Source organism: Cuculus canorus, chromosome 12 (genome assembly GCF_017976375.1).
Source record: "Cuculus canorus isolate bCucCan1 chromosome 12, bCucCan1.pri, whole genome shotgun sequence".
NCBI lineage: Eukaryota > Metazoa > Chordata > Aves > Cuculiformes > Cuculidae > Cuculus > Cuculus canorus.
In genome coordinates, this window is record NC_071412.1 from 7,821,425 (window position 1) to 7,846,909 (window position 25,485).

The window sequence follows — 25,485 nt, forward strand, 5'->3', positions numbered from 1 at the left end:
CACTTTTCAAAGGCCTTAAAAGCACCTTTCACTTTACAAGGGCTAAAAAAGCAACTTTGCAGCTTGATAGCAGGGAGAGACTTGCTTCCCTGAGACTTTGGCTGCCTAAACTGATAGGGCTTTAACCAGACCTCATCTGCTGTAGTGCTACCGACACACTGCCGTCTCCCTAACATGAAATGCTCATGTATGAACGCTGTTGTTATAATAAATTAAGAGTGGTGGGAAAGGCCCTGGAAGTTAGCCATAAATCTGGTGGTAAGCACCAGCGAGCAGCAGGGGCTCAGCTGAACATCATTAATAAAGATGTTGAAGAGGTGCAAGGCAGCGCGTTGCTGTGGATATTGTTACTCAGTTCACCACCACAGCAGAGCTGAGATTTGATACACACAGGACAATCAGTCAAAACTCTCTACTGTTGTAAAAATGATGCATATTACTGTTGGTAAAAGCTGTTGTTGGCAGTGAGGTTATTGTTCTGCTTTTATTTAAAGAAGGAACAAAAAGTCGAATTCCATTTTTCATCATAATACAAATTCCTGAAGAAATTCCACAGCTTGTTGAACAGCGCTGTGAACATTTTGTTTTACATAATTTGCACTAAAATTAAAGCCAGGCTTAAAGCTCTTTAGGACACTGGTTTTGGCTTTGCATGCACAGTCTCTAGCACAGCAAGCCTCTGGCTGGGATTAGTACCAGCACAATGCAGATTATTAAAGAGGGAGAATTAAGAGGCAAGAGGAGGGTATTTTAGTGCATGAGGCTTAAATTTTCATTTGAGTAAGGGCTGTGGAGCAGCAGCAGGACCAATCAGGCTATTTCCTCACCCTTTGGGTAGTTCAGAACACAGCCTGGATATAGAATTTCATAGCTTTGCCTCTTTTTATCCTTAATAGGGACCCAAAGTTTTTGAGTAAGTGTCGTACTTCAGTGTGTGTAGGATACTCTATGGTGCATGGACAAAAGCTGTGAAGGGTACAGTGGACAGGGAAGGAACCGCCTCTGCACTGGAGCCTGTCACAGGCACATTCCCTGTCAGCTGGGAGACCTAATCTCCAGAGCCATGGGGAAAATAAGCATTTGTGGAGTTTTGGGGGGAAACAGAATGTAAATTAGATTTCAAAGCAAGCATTTGGCTAAAATTAGAAGTCATGGGCCTGATGTGCTGTAGGCTTTGACAGGAGATGTGGATAATTGCAAGCAAGCTTCCATCCCACTTGATTATTGTTATGACACACAGATCATTAACACGATGGTCTAAACATGAAACAAATTGTTTAAATATTAAACTGTCAAGTCCTCCTTCTGATCTCTAAATCACTACCTAAAGTAAGGGGCATGTGTGTGTAAAAAATGAGTTTTGGGCTCTGCCACTGTCTAATGCCGTGGTGCTCCCCATTAGCATGGTGACTGCTGCCAGGAGGCTGCGAAATGGCATTTTCAATCATCTGCGTTGTCTGTGGATGCATTTAATAACTGATCACGCCCGCTCTTCTGCAATCTCTCACTTGGGCGTGGAGAGTGCTCCCTTCCATGTGCCTCCTTCTCCAGATCTCCATCTGGAGCAAGAGAGATGGGGAAGGAGAGAGGCCATTTGCCAAATTACTGTTCCAGTCTCTTCTGCTCCTGCAGATCCTGGTGGGAACTGCCCAACATTGAGCACTGACAGTGTCTGACTGCTGCACTGGCATAACGGGCTGCCAGTCAGGAGCATTTTGTGTTGTGACAGGTCGTGCAGTAGCTCGTTGTCCTGGAAAGATCCTCTGGAGCAGCTGCAGACAACTTCTGTGCTTCCAGGAACAGTGTCTCCTTTCCTTCTGGATCTGCAAGATCCATGGGTTTGGGAAGATCCCCTAACTGCCAGTTTGTGTGCTTTCAAACATCTGCCTTCAGGCAGAGGTGGAGGAGGAGGCTAGCACAGGCAGCCTACCCTCTGATCCAGGAGGAGTGTTGGAAGGGTGAGCAAGCTCTGTACCATTTTCCCATTTTCTTAGCTCACAGAACAACACGAACATCCCCTTAGCGCTCAAAATACAGCAATGTCCTTCCCAGAGAGGAAGAATTCGGCTGTAGCTGAGCACCCTGCTTCTTTGCAAGGTCTCCACAACGTAGTGACTCCATGAAATGACCTCTGTTCAGTGCCACCATAAAGATGGGACAAGAGCGGTGTAATCACACTAAACTCCTATCGTTTACAGTTCTGCCCTGTTGAATTTTCTTTCTCAAATAGCTGTAGTGCTGTGCAAAAGATGGTGTGCATAAAAGACAAAATAGAAACTGTTTTGCAAGAGAAACAACACTGTTAAGAGAAAAATACAGGCAAATTAATGACATTCAACCAAGGGATTATTAAAGGCAATGAGCGTAGGGCACTTATTTAGGAAACTATTTGTTCAAGGAGGGGACTTTAACAGCTTTGGCTTTGTAGATTCCTTCCTGTGTAATACATAACAGCACAGGAAGCCAGCTCTTGAATTCATGGGTCATAACCCTATCTGCTGAAGAGCTTGAGTGGGATCAGTTTTAAATGAGTTCTAGTGCTGTTCTGCCTTTCCCCAAGAGCACAGCAAAATTAGTCCACCACTAAAGTTCCTCTCTGTCTGGAGCTATAAAATACAAATAGAAAGTGAAAATTGTGCTGATAATTACTTTGACAGCCATCACATGCATGTTGTAAAGGATCAGCGCAGACACAGCTTCCACTATGACGATAGCCCATGGTAGTAGCTGTGATGAAGAGGAAGCTAATTAGAATGCATTACACATTCAGTCCCTGCAGTTCACTGTTCTTTAAGCAAATTTGCATTTGGGAAGAAAGCCTTATTTTTAATATATATGGATAGTGTTGCCTCTAGACTTCCGTTGATTTACACCATAGCCACTTGCACCAAAAGCATTTTCTTCAGTAGCTCAACAAATATAGCAGCTTTCTTTTACACAGCAACAAAACTCAGGAAAGGATTTGTCCTAGTTCTCCTTACAGAGAAGCATGTACAAAAATACCAAGCAATACTTAGCAGGAACAGAGCTTTAAAGGTTACCTGAAGAATTTTGTCCAATGCTACTTTTTTAGAATTGCCTCGAACACTACCTGCTGTCACTGTAATATGTAGAATAATGGAGTGAGGATAAGTAGATCTGTTTCTTACACACACATCCCCAAACCAGGCTTGGAACGAGTTAGAAGCTATTGAATAGTGCTTTGATTTCTAAGTCACGTAAGTATCTGCAATTTTGCCTGGTATCCAGTGGCACATGCAAACAGAGTAGTTTCAGGCAGCACGAACATATTCAAATTCTTTTGTGCTGGAGGTATTAATCCACATATGGGTATTCAATTACTATCAGAACAAACTGTGCAACTGCACTAGAATCAGATAAAATTATGCAAAGCAGGTAGCCTGAGGCTCACTTATACTAAAATTCCTCTAGCTGTTTGAAGAGACTTTGTAACGTCAGTACACTTCCACCTGGGTATATTTTATTGTGATCATTGTAAAGTGGTCTTCTTGGATGGAAAAGTTGGATTTGAACTTGTTCACTTCAAGGATGCAGGGTTTTTTTCTTCTTAAAAAAAATTTACCAAAAAGGGAAAGTAACCTAATTTCTTTCTTTCAAGATATTATGGAATTTACAGAGTGAGAATTTATGAAAAATAAATTAAAACCTGGATTATCCCTTTCTTATTTTCTCCTGCTCATCTTTTATCTTTTCTTGTCCTTGTTGTTCCTCACTCTTTCCTTACACGCTGCCCCTCCCTGTTATCATCCTTGCCATCCTTATCAGCATTATCACTTTCATTGGCATCCAATTCAAAAGCCTGCAATCCCATCATGACTTTATATTTTCAGATGCAGGGCAGAGGTATTGGATAGAGTCCCACCTTTTGGACCCACGGAGATGCATGGAAAAAAAAAGCAGATTAGAACAGTAAGTCTATAAATCTCCTGGTCTATAAATCTTAAAATGGATTACTGATGACAGTGACTCTTTAATGGGAAGAGTGACAGTCAATGTGGATGAAAGGCAGTGTAATTCATGGAGGCTATTAAGTCTGAGAGGCCTTTTCATTCTCATTTGTCTTTCAATGTTATGTGTCGATTTCTGGGAGATTATTCTCTGGGATAGATGTGCTCTACTCATCAGGGTCTGAAAAGCTCCGGTGTTTATTTGTCTGGCATTTGCCATGGTGGGTAAAATATTTGCTCCTCCTGCACCAAGGAGGAAAACCTGCAGCACTGGTAGGGGATGGAAAAGAAGGCACTCGACTGGCTGTCCTACTCATGGCATGGGACAGCCTCTTGGTTGCACCCATTGTGTTTTTAGGGTTTCACAGGACACTTAAGGCCAAGTTCTCCACATCTGTTATCAGATGGGATGTGGCTGTGCCCAGACATTGCCTTCACAGCATGACATGACTATCACAGGACAGGGGTCACCTTCACTGCATAAGATGCGATGGTGGAGCTGTTTTCTGGAACCTTCTCTGCTGCAGGTTTGCAATGGGACTGAGGTCTTGGCTGAGAGGTCAAGCAACTCAGAATATATATTATGGTATATACAGAAATATATGCCCAGCAAAAGCAGTTTGAGGTTTCTAAATACTAGCGCATCAGAATAAGAGTGCAGAAGAACAAGCAAGCGCTGCGGAATTTACATCTAAAAGCACTCACTTTGCCAAGGTTGCATCCCTTCCTTTGATCTTGGATTATGAAGTTACCGTGCAACGTGTTCCCATGGGAGACTAAAGGCCAGATGAGTTTCATCAGGAAGTAAGTTACCTCTTTGACTCTGAAGAAGCCAGGAACAGGATGGCTTCACTTCATGGAGCGGGAGGATTTACTATAACAGAGTCATTTCATGCAAGTGATTGACTGTTACTGCTACCTGCGACAGCCTGAAATCTGTTGCCTTTGCGTCCTTGCTGTTAGTACAATTGTTCATTCAGGGACTGAGACGCTCGCGGCGCATCCAATTCCTCCCTGTGCAAGTGGATGCGATCCCCATCAAAATCAATTGACTGAAGTCAGACCCTGCATCTTCAGTTGCTAAGGAAAGAAAAATCAGTGTTGCTCACGAGAAGACCACTGGTGCAGAAAGTCACTTAGCACTAGCAGCTGCTTTATGGCATCAGAGCCTGGCAGAGCAGATTCAGAGACGTGAGCAAAGGCTGGAGCAGGATGCTGTATTACATAAAAGTCCTGGATGGGAGGAAACCTTGAGCAGAGGGTGGCTCCTTGACCATGTGTGGAAAATTCCTATTTATTTCTTAAGGAAAGTGTGTGTGTCTTAGTTGTTTGTTTAGTTATTTATACAGCTAAAATGATCAAGGACATTGCTGTCAGCCTACAGAGATCTGCTTCCATACCTTCTCAATGCAGCCAGGGAACTGACAGGGGCTCCAGTGCTCTAAATTGATTATTAGCTAATTAGCCAATTACTATTCTTTATTAGCTTATTACTATTAGGTAATTAGCCCCTACCTGGCCATTGCAGCAGCCCTGTCTTGCCTATGCCCCACAGAGATGAAGACTTACTCCCAGATTTGTCTTCAACCCAGGTCAGTAGTGACAACCTAATATTGCTGCCCGTTCCTATAGGCAGTGGGTGGGTTGGTGTCCCTCTGAACACTGGTGCGTAATACCTTGGTCACAACACCCCGCTCGCCTTTTGGCAGCCTTGCTGTTGTTTTGGGGATGAGTCACAGGAGACTGTGCTATCTAGTCCGGTCTAGGAGAGGCTCAGTTTCGGTGCTGAGTCACTGGAAAGGCGGTGTGGGCAGCCTGGGGCTGTGTTTGTGCTTTGCCTCCCGCTTTACAAATGACTTTTGCTTATTTTTGCCTGTCTAAGAGGTGGTGAATCTGTGTGCTCTCCTTTACTGATCCATCCGGCCAAGGATGGCTTTGGTGGTTCATGGTCCGTGCTGTGTAACCTGAGGGTTTCACTGCATTGTGGCTGCCTCCAGTCTGGCCCTGACACCAAAATAGATTCCACTTTTCCAAGTAAAACCAATATTGTTATTGTTCTGTGTTATTTATACTGTGCAAAAACATTGAGAGGAAGAAGAGGGAAAAAATAGCTCATTCTTTATAGAATCTGTGAGCAGCTGAAAGACAAAGAATATAGAATTTTTTTTTAAAAAAAAAAAAACCAAACAACAAACCTCAGCTAATTTTGGAGCATATTTGATCTTCACAAGAGCCACACATTTTGTAGCTAATTCTTTGCAAACCTTTATTCCTTTTGTTGCATGTTTGGTATAATTTTACATTATACCAAGTTCAATGGAAGAAAAAAAAGGGAGAGATGGTTTGAATTATTCCCCATTCCCGTATCCTGCAAGAAAAACTTGGGTTTGAAGATCGCTTTTTAATATGTGAGAATTCAGCCAAGGACGCCCTTGCTAATATTTCAAAATGCAGCATTGTGCTCCTTCAAAGTATTAAAAGCCGCTTGGATTTTGACTGAACACGTAACCCTGTATTAAACTTCTAATGGTTAACAAGACAGAACTTGGTTGTGAGGGCTAAAATATAGAAAATATAAATCAGTAGCCTGGAATGAATGCTCGTCTTCTTTTACTTTCATTAAATCCATTTTAAACTAACTTCACCATTTATCTTTCATGAGATTTTCATTACTTTCCCATCCATTGAGGCCAAGAAGGAATAGTCAGTTTTATTGTTCATTTGTCTAATCTCCACTTCACTGTGGGTTATTCAGGCATTTGAGTGTGATATTTCACTGCCAGTTCAAACTAGTGTTTTAGTCCACCCTGTCCCTTCTCCTCCTTCTGTACTCTGCCTTTCTTGCACTTGGAAGGACAAAATATGCAAATTAAAACCACCAAACAAACACAACAGAAAATCCAACCCAAGCTACAACACCCTCGCAGTGTTGTTCGAAGCTGGAGCAATCGTGGAAATGATAAAAATGGCTTTTGTCAGCCCTATTTCCATCCAGGTATTTGCATCCTTGGTCCATTTAGATGTTTCCTAGTTCAGGGTAGTCTATTAATTTCCCTGTGCAAAGATGCAAATCCTACTGCTCTGGATGTCCCTCTTTGTGCATAGTCAGTAAGAAAGCTGAAGCTGTGTACTTTCAGTGGTGTTTCACTGGTAAATCCTCACCTGATTTGGGCAAGAAGTTACAAGGGGTTTATCTTGCATGAACAAAGCAGCAAGGTGTGATTCAGGAATGTCAATGGGATTTCTGACTTTGGCTGAACTATAAATCTTTGATTTTGTTAATGCCTACCTATGAAATGCCTCGCAATGATGGCTTCTGTTATCTAGGAAACATTTGAAGGACAATAACAGGGTTTATATAAGTCAATTATATAGTTATTTGTTGGGACCGCACTGTAGCTCTGCTGGAAATAATGGCAATTCTGCAGTTATTCATGTCAATGGATTGATGTTATTCCCTGATCACTCCGCAATTAACTTGTGCGGTAGCCCAGGAATGGAGCAGTTAGAATATATTGCTAAAGAAAACTGTGCATTTTGGAAGGGGTTTTCTTCTGGCCACCAGCTCCCAAACCATTGTTCTGTTTAAGCAAGAGCTGGCTGAGCATTAGCAGTGAGAATTCATGGGTATTTTTTTTGAAACAAAGTTCTGCGTTCTGCTCGGCGTTATTGATGGGGTTATGTGTGAGGGAGTCTTACACCGAAGGGAAGAGTAATGGCATAAAGAGAGAGAATGGCAAATTGGCTGGGTGAGAAATTGCCTGCATTCAGCCCCGTTGCGTGGAGCGCTTCTGGGTAACCCCTTCGTGCTCAGAGCTGGCTCGAAGGGTAAGGGGCAGCACACAGCCCATGGGTAAAAATACCAGAAGAGCCATTTTCAGCGAAAATACCAATAGTAGTTTAAAAGGGGCAAGGCTGCTCCCTGTGAGACAGGGTTGGATTGAGGGTGAAGTTTTGTTAGCTGCATTTTTAAGGGGCTTAATTCCTGTTATCAAGGAACAGGTGCCTGTGAGTGGAGCTCTAAGAGGTAAAACCCACAGCCAGTTGAAAGGCACAGAGGTCGCAGGAGCCACTCCTCAGCCTGAGTGCTGGGGAGAATTTACAGGTGATTGACCCCTTCATACTGAACGAGTTTAGTTGAAACTAAGCATGGTAAGAAGGCTGGATTTGCTGCAGACACTATTACCGGCCATAATTCCCTCACCTCCACTGCTGTCAGCTTCCTCAGCAATAACCAGCTGCCAGAGCAGAGTGGAGATGTGGAACAGTGACATGTGCAGGGACAGCATGTTGAGCTGGGGACCTGGGGGACGGAAGCTGGGACAGGCAGCTCCCAGCAGGAGTCTCAGTGGCATCTTAAAGCCATTTCTGGGTTCTAGAGTTGACTGAAATAGGGTCACACTGCTCCAAGGCAAACAGATGATGTTGCTTCTATGAAAACAGATGTATATTCCTGATGTGTGCTGCTGTTTCTGTCTCAACAGCTGGATTACCTCCTCATTCTTATTCTTGATATTGCATTTTTAATATGATACTTCTAGTTCTTTTTATGGAAAGTCTTACCCAGTAATACATTTGCATGTGTTGGTATTGGGCTGGTTTCCGCAGAGATCAAGTAGCACTTGATGCTGATGAAGAAACCTGAGGTGAAAGGCTTGGTGCCCTTGGGGTCACCACACAAATGGGGTGCAGTCTCCTCAGTCCAGTGGACAAGGAATAATTCAGTGTATTTTCAAAATTAGCAGCTTGTTTCTTATAGTTCCTTGAGAGATAGTAATTAAATATCATCCCATTAGAACCAATATGTCCTATGTAGAGAACAAACTCGTACTCATAATTATGTAGCCATCACATTAAACAAACGAGCTGCTCATTAAAAATAGATGCAGAAGATTCAATTAGATCTAATGTTGTATTAAGGATTTGATGACACACTGGCTTTATTTCCATTGGTTCTAAGCAATAATGAAACAGCTTTTCATAGTGACCCAAGAGGAATATGTTTCTTTTTTAAATACCCATTTCCTTCTTAATCTTAAAACTACTATTAAGGGCCATTTTCCTTTAAGTCGGAGGGGGAGGGGGGAAGGAGCTTTCTTGTCTTCTAGCATTCCATCTGGCTTTAGAGGCATAAAAGAACGAGGGAGCCCAATCTTTATTCTGTGTGCTATCTCTAATATAATTCAGAACGACGTAATAGGGAATCAAACCTCTGTAAGGATGATTATTGAACGTACAGAAAAGGATGATTATTGAATGTACAGAATTTCTTTGAATTGTGCTCCTAAAAGTGCACATCATAGCACCAGAAGAGCTGTTTGATGGTTGCTTCAATCCAATTCTCCTGATGAAACCTTTGCCTTTGGTCCATCCTCCCCACCTAGCGGGGCACTGATTGCAGCTTCAGCTTAAACGTAGGAATAGATCTCTCTCTCTCACAAACTGGTTTTATTTAAACCCTTGTCTGTGGCCCTGCCCCTTGTGTTTTGGAAGCATATTACATTTTGCCAAGTGATCAGGATTACGCTTTCTCCATCACTGCTCTCCTCTCTCCAGAAAGGCTGCCCAGGGGACAGAGCTGTAAATTGCATCACAACTCTGTCTTAATCCATCACCCGGACCAAGCAGCAGAGTCGTAGCATAAAGTGAAACAAAATCAACTTTCCTTTTTCCCTGAAATCTCTCACCTAGCTCGCAATACAGATGCTGTCAACTTTTAATTATGTGTGGGCACATTACCCATTTGCGAATGAACCGTGTTACGCTAAAAATAAAACACTTTTATTCCTGTCATTGACCTTTGCTACGTCTCCACTTCAGTTTTCACTAAGATTAATATAGAAAATAAGACATTTATTTTCACGTTTTGACTTACGCCAGTTTTGGCCAAACTTTGTTTGGGTTAGTTCAGCTCCCTCCCTGAGTCTGGATAATCACAAGTTGGCAGTGAGGAAAGACATATTAAAATTTATAGTTATAAAATAGCCTGATGCAGCATCTGCTGTAGAGGGCAAAATAGATCGGATTGATTGGGCATTTGTCTCTGAAACAGAGGGCGGTTTTGATGTATGTGCATAATTTGTAAGTGAATTTGCTTCTCCCTAGTACTGCTGCGCTTGATGCTGCATAATTAAGAATTTCATCACCAATCAGAAAAATGCCCTTCAGTTTAGATTGTGGTTTGATTTCGCAGAGAAATTGTGCCTTCTGGGCACAATGTATTTGGAAACCCCGAGAATCTCAGCCACTCTGGGATGTTTCATATGATGGAAATTTAAGGTCTGTGTACTTCTGAGTAATATTATTATAATGACCAATTTCTTGACTCCACCTTGTAAATCAGTGTATTCCAGCGAAAGGCACAAGCTTGCCAAGTTGTCCACATAATACATTAATCTATAAGAGATATGAAAAAGGGAATATTTTAGGTAGCTTTTCCGCCTGATCTCAGTTCTTGGTACTGTGTCCAGTCTAGAGATAGCTGTGATATCTCTCTTGCTTTCCAGGTATACCATTAACGTGAGAAATAACTTTGCAATGCCACTAGTGCAGAACAGGAGATGGTGGTGGTGAGGTTGGATCACTTTGCCAGCCTAGTGCTTGCTGTGTTTTAATGTTCTCAGGAAGAGACAGACTCCTTCAGAAGCGTAACAGATGCTGATTTGGTCTGTAGCGCACATAAACCTGTATTTTCAGGTGGAGAACCACAGACAGGAAAGCAGCAGACTGTCAGCCTCTGCCCAAACTTAAGCAATGTATTTTTTTCCACTTTTGCCCACATGCTTTTCCCTAGACAGATCATTTCCCTTTTAAAAGCTTATTTCTTTTCAAATGACTAACAATTCCTTACGTGCCATTTCACTGTCATCTCCAGGAAGGAGGTGCCACAAAAGGAGTGGAAGAAATCTATCAAGGCATTGCTTTTGATAAGGGGAAAGTTGTTACCATCCTTAGCCAAACCACTGTTGGTGTTTCGCTTGACACCACCGTTCCAAAAGCTGTTGATTGGAGAAAGAACATGCAAAAGGTTAGGTTTTTGTCACACTTATAGAGCCTTTCATCCTCTAATGACTAACTTTATTTCATCCATAAAAGCAGAGTCTTGGAGGATCCCACCCTCCTGTACGTGGGATGGGTTGATTTGTATTCTTCTGCTTTTTTCTGTAAGATAACAAATACAGCAAGAGAACATCAATCCTGATTTCTTTTCTTTCTTTATCTTCCCCCCTCCCCATTCTCTGTTGTGCCACAACTGCTAATAGCATTCCAGTTTAGTGGGGGATGTAATAAGGTATGAATGCTGGATATTGTCTTTTTATACCTGTTACACTTACCAGAATGCTGACTGCAAGCTTCCCTTCTCCTTTCCTGCTTCTCTCTGAATTGAATTAATTTACCTCAAAATTACAGAGTTGTAGTCACAAATCTGTTGGGTTGGAGAGATACTTAGAAGAAAGATATAGTCCACTTACCCCTCCTTTATGCTCTTACAATGTTATCACTCCCTTTCCTCTCTTTTTCCATTCTTCTGAAAAAGAGAGGAACAAATAATCCATTTTTTCACTTATGTTTCAGATCATTCACTAAAGTCATTGTGTGTAACCAACTTTAATTATTTATAAATGTGAGACTTTCTGTGCTTGTAATAAATTTCTATATTCGTAAAATGCCAGGGATTCATAATACCCAGAACTAAATAATTTATCAGTCAGAAAGATGGTTAGATCCACAATACAGGGGGTTTCTAAAGACCTCAGTTGACCAGAAGGGTCATCTTCAGCTTGGTAAGGGATTTGACCTTGCTCCTTCCATTCCCTAGTGCTTTCCTGACAGAGAGAAAACAGTGGGCAATATTCAAGTAGAAATTAGGCTTTGAAAATTATGCATTTACCAGGAAAAATGTAACATCGAGACATAATGTAAAAGTTAGATTTATGGAATCATTAAGGCTGGAAAAAATATCTTAAGATCATCCAGTCCAACTGTCAGCCCCACATCACCATGCCTACAAAAACTGTGTCCCAGTGCCATGTGTACACATCTTGTTTTGGACACCTCCAGGGATGGTGACTCCAGAGCCACTCAAGGCTGGTGAAGAGGAGCAGCACCTTTTGCAGTGCTGTCCACATTTTGCTCCAAACCACAGACTTTACTAGTGCCGAGTTGCCTGAGCTCGCAGGAGGCAACCCATCTGTGCTCTCAGCATGGCATGGATGGGTGGGTGTTGAAAGACCAGACCAGGGCTGCTGGAAAAGAGCTTGAAAGTGCGGTTTTGGAGAGGGAGGTGCTGCAGATTGGTCCCCGCAGTCAACAAACTGCTGTCCTCAGTGGGCCAGGCTACTCACCCACCCCCGGTCTCATTTTTCTTACCAGGCAACTCCATGAAGACGTGTCCCTGATAACGCTTCAGCACCCCACATGTCTTTCACCCATCGCATGCTCTAACCCAGAGCACATCTGCCTTTGCAGCAGCAACATTGCCCTGTGCTTCAGACCGGAGCGCTGGGTTTTGCCCATGCAAAACCTGTTTTTTTTCATTCTATTGATGAAATTGAAAAATAAGATTTTTCCACCTGTGCCCAGGAAAGAAGAATTGAGGAAAAAAAAAAAACAAGAGAGAAAGACAGATAGAAGAAGAAGAAAAGAATTTCCACACCAGAGCTGTTACATGAACCTCATCATACATTCATAACTCTGCCTTTCACCAGCAGCAGGGTTTTGGGGAAAAAAATAATCTCAACAGCAGCACAGGTGATCTAGTGCAGAGAATCGAGGGCAGGAAGTTTTCCTCAGATTTGTATTTTTATAAGTAACTGAGATTTTCACTTTATTTTCATGATGAAAGAAGTGAACAAAAAAAAAAATCTCAGCTCCTTCCATCATGATATACATATTGTGGCAGAATGTGCATGCTTTGTGTCAAAGGATCCATAGTATTGATTTCTTGAAATGAAAAATAAGTTTAAAGTGGAGTGCCTAGGAAAAAAAAATCGATAAAATTTCAAGTGACTGAATAGAACTATCAATTGTAATGACAGCAGTCAAAAAGCCTTATCCAGTTCCATAACATTTTGGTGTCTGGACCTTTGTTTTCATTAAATTTGTCATTGACAGAATGCCGACCTTACCTTACCAACCTGTCTGAAATTAGATTAAAATTAATGCATCTCAAAAATGCCTGTTTTCATTCCACAAAATGTTTGTAAGCAAAAAAAAAAAAATGGAAAACACGGAGCCGAAGTTCAAATGTCTTCAATGTAAATGGGGATGTTACAACCCAGCCAACTGGTGAAAACATTTGAAAATATCTCCTGAGGTTGAAGAAACAGCCTCAGCCTCCAGCAGCTATCACTGAAACCATCTCCCAGGCTGTTAGCAGGAAGGCCAGAATATGAGAACCAAACCTCGTCTATTTGTCTATATCCAAAACCTCATCTATTTGTTGGTTTTCCCCTTCATTCCCACAAGAACTGAATTATGAACAGTCAATAAATAATCACTCCGTTTGGGAGTAAGGGCTGCAGCTCCCTGTCCCTCTGACTCATGGTATGGGACTTGCATCTGAGCTGTGCCCATCACCATCATCTTGGGGCTCCTGGGAAGCCAGTGAGGACTCAAGGCTCGTGCTATCCACAGGGCCCTCAGCAACTCATGGGAAGGATCAGAGGACACTTCCAGAGGCATTTTGCTCTGCTTGGTGTATCCAGGTACCACCTGCTTGCTTCAATCCATCCAGCCAAGTGTCTTGGGAGCAGAGTGAAACTCATTTTAATCCCTCTGCAGCCAGGAGCGTGTTGCCAAGGTGCAGTAAACAAAAAACATTTTTAGACCCGCAGGAAGCTCCTGGAGTGCTTGCATGCCTCGCAGAGCAAGCGCAGAAGACATCCGAGGTGTGTGAGGCAGGAGGGAGGTCTCACGATGGCTCGTGCTCTGCTGCATCCCACCAGGCGCAGCCGGCTGCCCTGAGCTCCCGGCACCCTGTGCTGGATAAATATTAATGTGAAGGAAGGCGCTACCAGGGCAATGCTGGGGAGAAGTGCGTGGGGAGGGAGACAGGGTTGAAGCAAGCTCTTTGCTCTTAAGAGGTGTCAAGTTTGTGCTGCTGCTTCAGTTAACATGTGTAGGAATTCATTATTCATTATTATAAATCACCTTATCTCACTATAAATCACGTAAACAGCACCACTGTTTTCCACAGAGGATGCTCCCTGCATGATACATTGCCGGAAGCCCTGTGTAGCCAAGGTGGTGGGTTTTCCGGGTGCCTGAGAGAAGAGCAGAAGCCAGGCAGGGACTGACAAGTCTCCTTCCTGCTTGTTCCTTCAGACCTACACTTCCTCCTTCATGTTTCTCCCTCCTTGGCTGTTTCTCATGCTTTTCCTCCTTTGTTCAGTGAAATGAGGCCACTGTGTGCTGCTGGCTTGGCAGCTCCGAGGGGACACGCATAGCAAGTCCCCACAGCAAGAAGAGCAGCCTTTGCTCCTTCCCTACCACACTTTCCCCCCACGTGCTTGTCCTGTTGCCCCACTGCCTTTCCTTCCTAAAGAGAGCCAGGACAAAGAGAGCTCGTACTTCATGCCCCTTCCATCTTCTGTCTTTTTCCCCCCTATATTATTATTATTTTATTATTATTATTATTATTATTATTATTCCTGTTAAAGCCTCTCAGGGGCCACCTTGTCCTCTGCAGCCCCCAGAGCATCTCACTGAGCAGCGTCCTGGAGCCTGATGCACCCTTCGTCATCCAGTTTTTGTAGCCATGTCTTGAGCAGGAGAAGGCACCTCTCCCACCTCAAGCTCTCCAGTGATCTGAGCAGCCACGTAGCAAAAAACCACAGTCTAATCCAAATATCATCAGAACAGTGCTGGTCTCTCTCTTCCAGGCAGCAAGAGGTCATGTTGGCCGGCATGTGTAGGATTTACTTGGGCAGCTGCAAACATCGCCTTGCTGCTCGCAGCCCAAGGGACAGTGAAAGTGTGGTTTAGATCTGACCTTCTGGAGGCTGCAGGGGCTCTGTTGTTTAGATTCTGCCTTGCACACCTACAGCAGCTTGAAATGGTTTGGGAACTGGGGTGTTGATATCACTGTTTTGCACTCTTACCAACGCCCGATGTTATTTCTTTCAGTTTCCCTGCTTGTCTGTCTACACTGACCTGATGTCACTTGAATTCGCTTGGGGTAGAGGCAATGTTTTTTTGGTTCTCCGGCAGTAAGTAGGAGAGGAAGCCATCCTGGGAGGTCTGAGCCCTGGGAGAGTCATTCCTGGCAGTAGCATCTGCAAACCTGGCATGGCCTTATCCCAAACTTGCATTTCTTGGCAGAGAGCTATTCCTTAAGCATCCCTGAGATCCAGGGTGTGCATCTTGCAGCACCTCGCAGCAGCTTTCCAACAGAAGGTGTATCTGTACCTGTCTTTTAGGGTAAAGCACCTTGGCCCCCCTGAGTCATGCGTGGTACAGTGGGGTCTGTGCCCACGGCCGAGGCTCACGCCAACAGTACAAAAGGGGAAAAAAAGCCTATATTTCCCAAAGCTCTTTTTTGATTTGTTGGACTAGGCTGGATTTTTATATAACTGCGCAAATGGGTTGAATGCAGAATACTTGGTTTTACTTTGTATTGTTTCAAGGCTGTTGTTATAAGGCAATAACGGTGAGGAGATGCATCTCAATGTGCATGGCAGTGTCTCTGATATGAAATGCATCTAATACTCTCATCTTGGCTGTCATTGAAAGTCTTCATGTCCTCCAGTAACTAGAGGTTCAGTGCCCCTCTCACATGGAGAATTTTGGCCTTCTCTTGTGCCAGTCAGTGACACCGAATTTGTAATACCTACCTGGAAATATTTCTCTGTATTTAAAAAAAAAATTTTAAAAAAATCAAGATTCTAAATAAGTAGCTCGGTGACAAGTGATTTTATCTTTCTTAAAACCTTTTGAACTTTCAAAGCTCCAAGTATTTGATTTACTTTGCAGTTGAGATGCCAGCTCAGGCTGATTATTTTTGAGACTTGTTCTGTTGTTCCAGGTCATTGAGTTTTGGACTTGATCTTCAAGAGCACCTTGGCTTCCACACCAGCATTCCTTTGGGAGTATATAGGCTTGCATTCAGCTGTAAGGAAAGCAAGTAAGACCCACCCAAAAATACTGGAGTTGATTTACAGGGAAAGGGCCAATTTTTTTCCTTTATCGCTTCTACCGTTGCAGAGAGATGAATTTTCCATGGCATAATAGCAGAACAAAAATAGATTGCTTCTGTAATACACTGTACAGCGGGCTAGAATACATCAGCTTTTTCCCTCAACAGTTCTTTGACAAATGAAACTTTATCTAGCTAAGTTCACCACATCATTCTCCTTCTTCTTCCTGCTCTGCTCCCTTTTTCCAAACTCCTGCAAGTGCCAAAATGGTGCATCTGCAGTCACACAACTGTTAAGACCACACACTGTCTGTCCTGCTGTGAAGCTGCTTCCAGAGATATGCAGTGACATGGTACACACCCTGTTGATTGCTGGATGGATGGAGGTTTCTGTTTATGCTACTGCTGATGAGCAGCAGTGGTTGGGCACTCGGGCTATGGGTCACCTACTGGCCAGGTTTCCCTTATTTTGGACTGCATTTGTTGTTGTGGACAATTCCCAGTGCTTTTTGCACCAACTTTCCCCTTCTGTTCAGTCTTGACTGAGGAGAAGTATTAGGGAAATGCCCTTGTCTATAGAAAACCTTCTAATTAAAACAATTCCTTGGCTCTGTGCTACTGAAAGCAAACAACTCTGAAGGGAGCATTTACTTTATCTGTAAGTGAAGAAAAAGCAATAAATGCTCACAATCTGGCTAAAAATAGATGTCAAAGTGAAATCTCTGTTTTCAGATCTACAAAAAGTAAAACCTTTTAAAAAACTTATGCTATTTGTCAAACACGTTTCAAACTCTGGGGAAAAGCCATTCCTTTCAGATTGAAATGTTCCCTTCAACTCGAGCGTTTTATGGCTTGACACTCCCCCAGCGCCCCAACCTGATGTTTCTGTAGAAAGGGATATCAGGTGAGACTAACAGGAAACTTGTTCCTCGATATATTTGGGTTATCTACCCAACGTGAGTGTTTTGACCTCTTCTATTTTACCTAAGTTATCCTAACTTCCATTATGATATGGTGAGCCCTTATGGATGCCTTAAGGGCTCTATGCTTGAAGGCTGATAGCCCCTCTGGTCCCAAGAGAAAATATATCTGCTGTTGTCCCATCTCCTTTCTGCTACTTTCCAATGAACTTCGCTATTAAATTCAAAGAAATTGCCCATAACTGCAATGTTGTGCGAATGTACTTGGAGAGCGTAGTTTGGTGATGCAGGTACTGCACTCCCAGCACTTCTGTTGCTGCCTGGGGCCAGCACAGACCAAGATAAGGCAAACAAAATATTCTAGAAGGAGAGTGGGTATTTTATGATGGGGGAAGCTGATAGTTGGGTGCTACCTTGAATCTCAGCAGATTTCAAAGGCTTCACACAGACAGAACAGGCAAAACTTTTCTGGAAGACCCACCTCAAGTAGACCTTCCTCTTGAGGTAAGAGTTAAGAGGTGTTGCAAGGCTGAGATTGTGTTAAAATACTCCCTGTATCCCTTCATTGTCATCCCTGGGAGTGTTGAAAACGCATCCTCAAATATTTTCTGGACAAAGCAAAATGCACGTGCCCAGCCCCATCTGTATTCCCAGAGCACCAGTGACAGCCCAGTTCTGCCCCCACGACATGTCAGGGTCCCCAGGAGACCATCCTCGTGGTGGCATGTGGAATTTCCTTCAGCACAGGAGCCACATTGCCCCAACCAGGGGCAGATGTGCAAAGCTGATTGTGGGAAACTGGTGGCTATATTCAAGACCGACAAGCTGCAAAAAAAGGGAAATGATGAATTTTGGCACCATTGCACGATAACTCCCCGACTCATTCTGCCTTGGACCTCAACGCTCCACACCTTGAGCAATGGCCTCATCGGGTGCATTGGGTGAAGGCTGCCAGAATTCAGGTGAGGGTGGGTGGGATGCAGATGGCAGGTGCGGTTTCTGAGCTTACTTTTCCACCCTGAGACCTGCTGGGCAGGATTGATTATGCCACTCGGAGAGCGGCATTAGCAGATGTTATTGATGTGGGGCTGGCATTATCCACGGCACATGCTGTCGGTGCAGAGAAATACCGCAGATGGCATCGTTTTTGAAAAACTCTCTGCCAAAATCTTTTAAAACAAGACATGCCGTTTCTGTTTGCATCGATCCTCCTTTTTTGCTATTGATTTTTGCTCATTGCCATTATTGATGTCAGGAATGGGAAGCAGTTGCTGTCACGCTGGCACGTGCATAGAAGGAAGTTATTTTCAGAAATCCTATTAACAGTGGGGGGACATTGTTTTGTTTTGGGTTTGATTTTTGGTTTTGGTCCTACCCTTACTGCTCTATTTAACATCAAAATAACAGGGCTGTTAGACTGGCTACGAAGTCCCCAGATGGCCATAAAGAGGACTTGGTGCTGTATTTATGTGAAGGCTGTACCATGAAAATGGATCAGTAAATGCTTCAAGCGGAGAGCTTGGCTTGAGCTGAGTCCTGTGACTTGACAAGAACTGGAGCTGAGGAGGGATTTCAGAAGCTGAATGGTGCATTACCAGAAGCACAAGGAGGAACAAAGCATAGGGATAATGCAAAACAAAACCTGAGACCTGCAAGGTGTCAGGAACAAAGCACAGTCCAGCCTTTCCTTCAGAAAGGACCCAAGGTAAGTTTGAAATGTCGTGATGGTTTTGAGCTTGCTTTTCATTCTCATATTGCAACTACAGTCCTCTGCTGTTCTCTGTCTTACTGATAACACACTGAAGAAAACAGGACATGACTTGGCCTTCCAGTTTTCAGGAAAAGAGTTAGTCCTGAAAGGGTGTCTCTGAGGTGCGGGACTGCACACAGAGTCCTTCAGCAGCAGAGCTGGTCTCAGCCCATCTTCTCCACTGCTCCAGCTCCCTGCCTTGTCTGAATGTCCCAGTGCAACCAGTGATCTACCATGGGACAGGTTTTAGGGAGTAAAGAGGGCATAAACTGCTGGACCAGTATAAACTGCTCTTAACCAGAGCCACTGCTTGAGAAGCTGTAAGGTGAACCTACACATTCAGGCAGTTCCAGGAATAGGATGCAGACCCCGTGTCCTCCCCCCAGCTGTAGCTAGAAAGAAGCCAGGCCAGAATTACAAAAGCGGACCTTGATTTTTCCAGACAAGTGTTGCAACCATGAGTCCTGTCCTCTCACTGCAATCCAACAGCCCTTCCCTGCTTTACAAACAGTCACAACACGATGTTAGAGAGATGGGCACGTGATAGGTTCAGCCCTGCTACAGGCCTGATTTTGGCCTTTGGAACCTGCCTTTTATGTAAACCTGAATTCACAAAAATCTGTGCTGTCTTTTGTACCACGAAAGCTAATTCGTGCTCAGTGCATTGCCCGCTGGTCAAACAGCCAAAAGAAAGTCCTGATGCGCTTCTCTGGGATGCTGCTCATCATTGCCTTTAGGCTGCCACCTCAAAAGACACTTGTTTTAAACTAATTAGCCACTAATCGTGTACTGCTTAGTCAAGGAATGGGGCAGGACCCACACCAACAGAGATGTTTCAATGTACATGAGATGTTCTGGTGCAAGCAGGAGCACTATGAGAGTGGGGAGGCGCTGGCACAGGTTGCCCAGGGAAGTTGTGGATGTCCCATTCCTGGAGGTGTTCAAGGCCAGGTTGGATGGGCCTTGGGCAGCCTGGGCTGGTGGGAGGTGTCCCTGCGCATGGCAGGGGGAGTGGAACTGGATGATCTTTACGGTCCCTTAAAAAAAAGTTTCAAGATTGAAAAATAAGATAATGCAGGAAATGTAGATGCCTTGGATTCCCAGTATTAAACTCAGAGCATGAATATTGTGCATGTTTTCAGTGCTATTACATTTGCAAGAAGAGACCTTTTCTTGCAAAGCATTCACATGAAGTTTTGTGTCAAATAGCAGATAATGGAAATCATCCTGGTTCCCATTATTTTGGTGGCAGCCTGCCTTGAATACAGCATTCAGTTCTGGGCCACCTCATTACCAGGAAAAAAACAGACAAATTGGAGACAATTCAAAGAGCAGCTAAATTGATTTTGGGGTTGAAAAGATTGATTTATGAGAAAAGATGATGAACTAAATATATATAGCTTCACTGAGTAATGACTAGGGTTATGGCTACTATGTTCTAGCAGACAGAAAAGAATTATTTTGTGTGTACAAAAATGTGATGCTAAAGGGAGCACGATAAAAATGACACAGGGAAAAGTGTGAACTAAGAAACAGGACAAAATCTCTGTGAAATAGTCTCCTAAAAGGCATGGAATAACCCTCTTATCTCCTTATTGGCATTTTAAAGAAGCCAGAGAAAAATATAGACTATACAGTTATTTGTTCAGTTCATCCAATTGCTTTTTTATCAATCTATAACCCCAAAATATATTAAAAAATAAATAAGGAATTAGTTTCTCCTATCCTCAGTATCCCTTAAAAATACCAACTGATATTTTTGTGGTAAAACTATGATGGAGGAAAATTTGTGCAGACTATGTAACTGCCTGTGGGAGATGTGGTTTTTGTAACCCTGGTAGTAGTCAGAACACAACAAATACTCCCTCACACGGGGGACAAAATTTCTAACATAATTAGTCCATGGGTTTGGGGAGTTGCTTTGATTTATTGCACACTGCGGGACCCACTGTCCGGGGGCAACTTGTCCCTGTACCTGCTCCTGTGCTCACAGCCATGCACAGAGCTGAGCCGCTGCCGGGGCTTGTCACCAGGTCTGGGACCCTTGCAGGGGAATAGCCAGGAAGAAACCCAAGTCCTGCCTCCAATCTGCTCTTTTGACATTGTCTGATGTCTCTAAACAGTTGCCAGCAGCGAAGAACCACTTGCCTAGCCCTGATGTATATGGACCATTTAGGCAGAATGGAGATTGATAACTGAGCGAGATTGACAAAATGGACAAAATCCTCTTCTGTCCACAGGGGATGTCTGAAGCCATGGAGGAAACACATGGTGGGTGGGATGAAGTGTTTTCATCAGAGGTTTCTATGCAGAAATCGTCTAATTTGAGAAAAGCTATTTTGGTCCAACCCATCTGAATTCATTGTTTTTACCTTGGAGGTCGCAGTCGTGGGGCACTGTGCTTGGAGCTGCACAAAAGACTGCTGTTGACGTCATGTCCAGCCAAGAATTTAATGAAGAAATCTGCACTTTTAAAATTATCTAATCAGCAGAATAGCTAAGGGAGTAGTTATTTCCCTTAGATTGCAAAAATGCCACCACTTTGCACAGTAATGCCTGTAAAAGAAGTAACATGCAACATTAAGTGACATAAGTGAATGTGTCATTAAAGAAATCAAAGGGCTAATCTTCTCTAAATATGTAATTTTTTTTTTAAAAGGATGCCTCATTTAAACTCATCCAAAAGCTGTTAAGCCAATTTAACACATTGCTGTTTACTTCTGAAAGATGTTGAGAGCTTATCTCCTCCTTCCACTGTTCAAGGCTAATCAGAATATATTAATGCATTCATAGTATGAAAATCTCTTTTCTATTGCAATAAACCAGTACAATGAACTTAGAGATTTCTACTAACTCTGGTACCAAAGACCTATTCCTTTTCTTGTCTGATGTGCAGAAAGTGGCTAAGAGATTGGAATTGATGATGGAACAGAGAAGCTCTGGATGACACAGGCTCCTATTCATGGAAGTGAACTACAAAAATGCTTAATAGGAAAAGAGTGGGAGCTGAAAACAAGTTTAAAATTACTCAGGCTGTCCTGAATAGGGAGGCTTTCCAAAGTCTAGCCATCAGCAGTCCAGGGAAAGTTCCCACCCCTGCCCTTAAAATCAACCCTTTTTCCCAAAGAGGAAAAATATCAGCCCAGTAATCAAAACATCAGTTATCTGCAGCGCCCCAGGGTTACCTCCTCCTGCAGAGCTCTGGATTAAGGGCAATGCATGGTACAGGCAGTGAATCAACATGTAATGATGAAATGCTTTGATATATGGCACACAAAGGGACTTTATTTTGTTTGCTTTCCCTTTTTGGAGGGGGCAAGTAAACCAAGCATGTTTCCACCCATGGCTTTCCTTACGCAAGAGGCTAGGAGCAAGAAAATTTAGAAGAGGGCAGGGGAGACTGTAGAATGCTTTAGGAGATAAAAACAAATAAGAAACAGTGAAAGGAGAGAACGGCGTAACGTAAAGTATCTGAAGATTTGTTTGATGCATATGGGTAGAAAATTGCTTTCTTTTTCTCAAATGAACAGATCCATGTTAACTCCCTAAAACAAAAAAAAAAAAAAAGGCAAAAAAACATCGTTTACCAAGGGTCAATAGATTTATGGTTAGCTTTAAATCAGTGCAACTTCACCAGGGAGGTTTAGTTTTGGATGTATTCAGGACGGGGAATAAACATATAAATTATTCTGGTACAGTAGGTAGTAAATAGTCCATCGGTCTCAGAGCAGTTTTTGTGGTGCCATATCTCATAAAGTCTGATAAATCCAGCATGTGCAGCTGCTGAGGACTTTTGGCAGTAGAAAAAGGCCTATATACCAATGAGTTTCTCTATACCAAAGACTCGCCAACCATCTACCAGCCCTGGCAACTTGCATTTGTGATGCTGAAATTTAGTTACAGCCTCAGTCTCCCGAGTTTTGAGTAAGGGATGATAGTAGTGCTGGGTCGGGCACAGCAACCACACATGAGCTTGGTGGATTGTCATACTGAATTCCCTCGGCTGGCAGGAAAGTGTTGAACATCTGGGTCTCTTATTTACGAGTTTATCACTTTTTGAGCAGGTCCAGACATTTTGGGATTTGTTGCTAATTGACCCCTCGAGGTCCTCTTTCCTATCCAGATGATGTGATATGAATTCCCTGGATGAAAAAGAGGGACTACTCAAAGGAAAATGATCCCCTATTCACAAGATTTGGAGAACTTCAGATATCTCACAGATATCTCTTCCCAGCCAAAAACCTCTCCGCTCCATCACTCCCAAACATTAGTACAAACATCTCAGCTGAACTCCGCCTTTGCAAATCAGATTCAGCTTTATATGCAAAACATTCCACAAGCTTTTACTATGAAACATAAATATGATCCTTTTCTTACAAAATGGAATTTCAGCTCAGGATAAAAAAACCCTAAAATTCCAATCATTAACTCGTTCTTAATTTTGGAAAAAAATATTACCCTGTTAGAAAAGGAGAAAAGCTGTTTATGCAGCTGAAAGAGCAACTCTTGTGCCCACTACTAGAAATTAAAAACAGAATTATAAAAATATCGTTGTGGATAATTTCAGCCCAGAAATACTGAGAGGCTTTTGTGAATGATCATGTTTTCACTAATGCTTCCTGGCAGAGCTGCATCTTTATTCATGCTGAAATCACTGGGAGCCACTCACCAGAAAGAGGGTGGCTTAACGTGTTTAGGAGGCTTGGAGAGCTGTCTGAAAGCAGTCAATCAGTCTGCACTGTGATAGTCTGGTTCTGACTGTATTTTGTTTAAAAAGCAGAGGTAGATGTCGCCTGAGGAAACAGAAAGATTTGAGAGAAAAATGTGACTATGGAAAGCCAGCTGTCAGTTATCCAAAACATTAAATCCTGGCAAACAAGTCTCCAAAATCACCTCCAACCAATTTTCCCCTTATTTTCTTTTCCTCTGGCCACACACAATCTTTATTGCAGCAGGACACCTACAGAGAGCTGAAGGTCTCATTTCCCTGACCACCATCACCACGAGGTGGGATAGACCAGCCTCAACATCACACAAATGCCCTCCAGGAGCACATCTTGTGTGGGATATATCAGTGGTGACAATTGGGTGTCTTGGGTAGCACTGAATACTGCAGCACGCTGGAGCAGAGGAAAACCACAGCACATTCAGAAAACCACACCAGGAGACCTCCTTCCCAGCTATCTTGAATCATCCTGGACACTAGGGAGGTGTGAGATATAAACCAGTATAAAGCCATTTGACTTTGAATTTACAAGATGGAAAGCCATGGAATATTGCCCTCCAAAACCAAGCCTAACTTTCCTCAGGTAGGTAAAATAACAGGGTTATCCTGTCTGCTGTAGCTTATACAGCAAAGGCTTTAATTGCTGAGTGCATTTCTGACACACTCACCTCTTCGGGGCTGCTGGTTGGTGGATATATGTATGTGGCGATGGCTTTTTGCCAGAACATTTTGGTTCCAGCAGCAGAGATTGTTGGTTCAGCATTTGCTTAATATTGCGCTTTGCTCAGGAGAACTCCTCCGTTTTCTCCTTTCCATCACGGCTGTTGCTGTGCCTCTCCACAATGCTCTTCGCACCATCTAAGCCATGGCAGCCCGTCCTGGTTTTACACACTGAGAAATGGTAAACCTATAATGAAATATGGGCGAGAAGGAGAGTAGTACAGTAGCTGGTGGACAATGCTTACTGTCCAGATAAGTGTATAAAACGACCATGCGTATAACATCCATGAGCTCTGCTATATTTTAGCAGCCTACATCCTTCTGGTTACAATTCAAACCCTGGTACAGTCTATAGAGATTGGTACAGACTCACTTCAGGGGCTGCTTGTCTGAAATACATACCTCTGCATATCTAAACTTTCAGAGCAGTCAACATCAGGTGGGACTTTTTAGGCATCTGATCCAGGAGCGAGCTCTCCGAGGCTGATGTTACTGTGCTGCACATGATATATAGATGCTTATTTCTCTGGCAGTTTGTCCTAGCAGGTGTTTGCTGCACAGAAAGTTCTTCTTTCAAGCTGCAGACTTGATTAAGGCAATAACCAAAGGACTAGGGGGCTCCTGGCATCAACCAGAGGAAATGACCATCCTGCATGGAGAATTGTGTGCTGGAAGAGAAATATGAGATGCCTGATTGCCTTCTGATGGGAATCATGTGCAGCTCCCTTTGAAATTATTGCAAATCAGCCATTAGAGGCAATGAGAAACATCTGAAATTTGTGGGCAGCCGGCAATCTGACTGAGGATATTCAGGACATTTGTGAGGGCACTGCTACCTTTCACCAGGAAGGCAAAATGCACCTGATGAACTATTAGGATCAGCCGGCACTATTTAAGTGCTTGCATAGTGCCACTGCTATGTGAACGGTGGTAAAGTTGGAATATAAAAATCTTCATGGCTTTTGGGTTTGTTTTTATCCTTTGGCCCTGTCTTTCCTCTCCCCAGTAGTAAAATGATGTTTTCCAAGCGCATCCAAGTCACTTGAAGCCTCAGAGCGGCTGCATGTGAAGGTCTGAAAGCCTGCATGAGACAAGTCCTTCAGGTAAGCAAGAAATGCCCATCAAATGGGCTTTTTGGAAGTTGGGGTCCACCCACTGTGACTTGGGCAGTGCCAGGGAGCCATGGCTGTGTGCTACATGGGCAGCAAGAGGAAAATGTGTTCTGGGAGGAGAAGGGTGGCAATATGGTCACTGTCCTTCAATCC

At 43.2% G+C, this 25,485-nt stretch overlaps 1 long non-coding RNA gene across 1 annotated transcript; it reads left to right on the forward strand.

Annotated features, from left to right (window-relative positions):
* Positions 1–4,661: 4,661 nt before the first annotated feature.
* On the forward strand, positions 4,662–24,077 carry LOC128853394 (uncharacterized). The gene is made up of 4 exons (XR_008451923.1): positions 4,662–5,560; positions 15,994–17,986; positions 18,432–18,729; positions 23,727–24,077. It is a non-coding gene; the product is annotated as an uncharacterized LOC128853394 (long non-coding RNA).
* Positions 24,078–25,485: the final 1,408 nt, after the last annotated feature.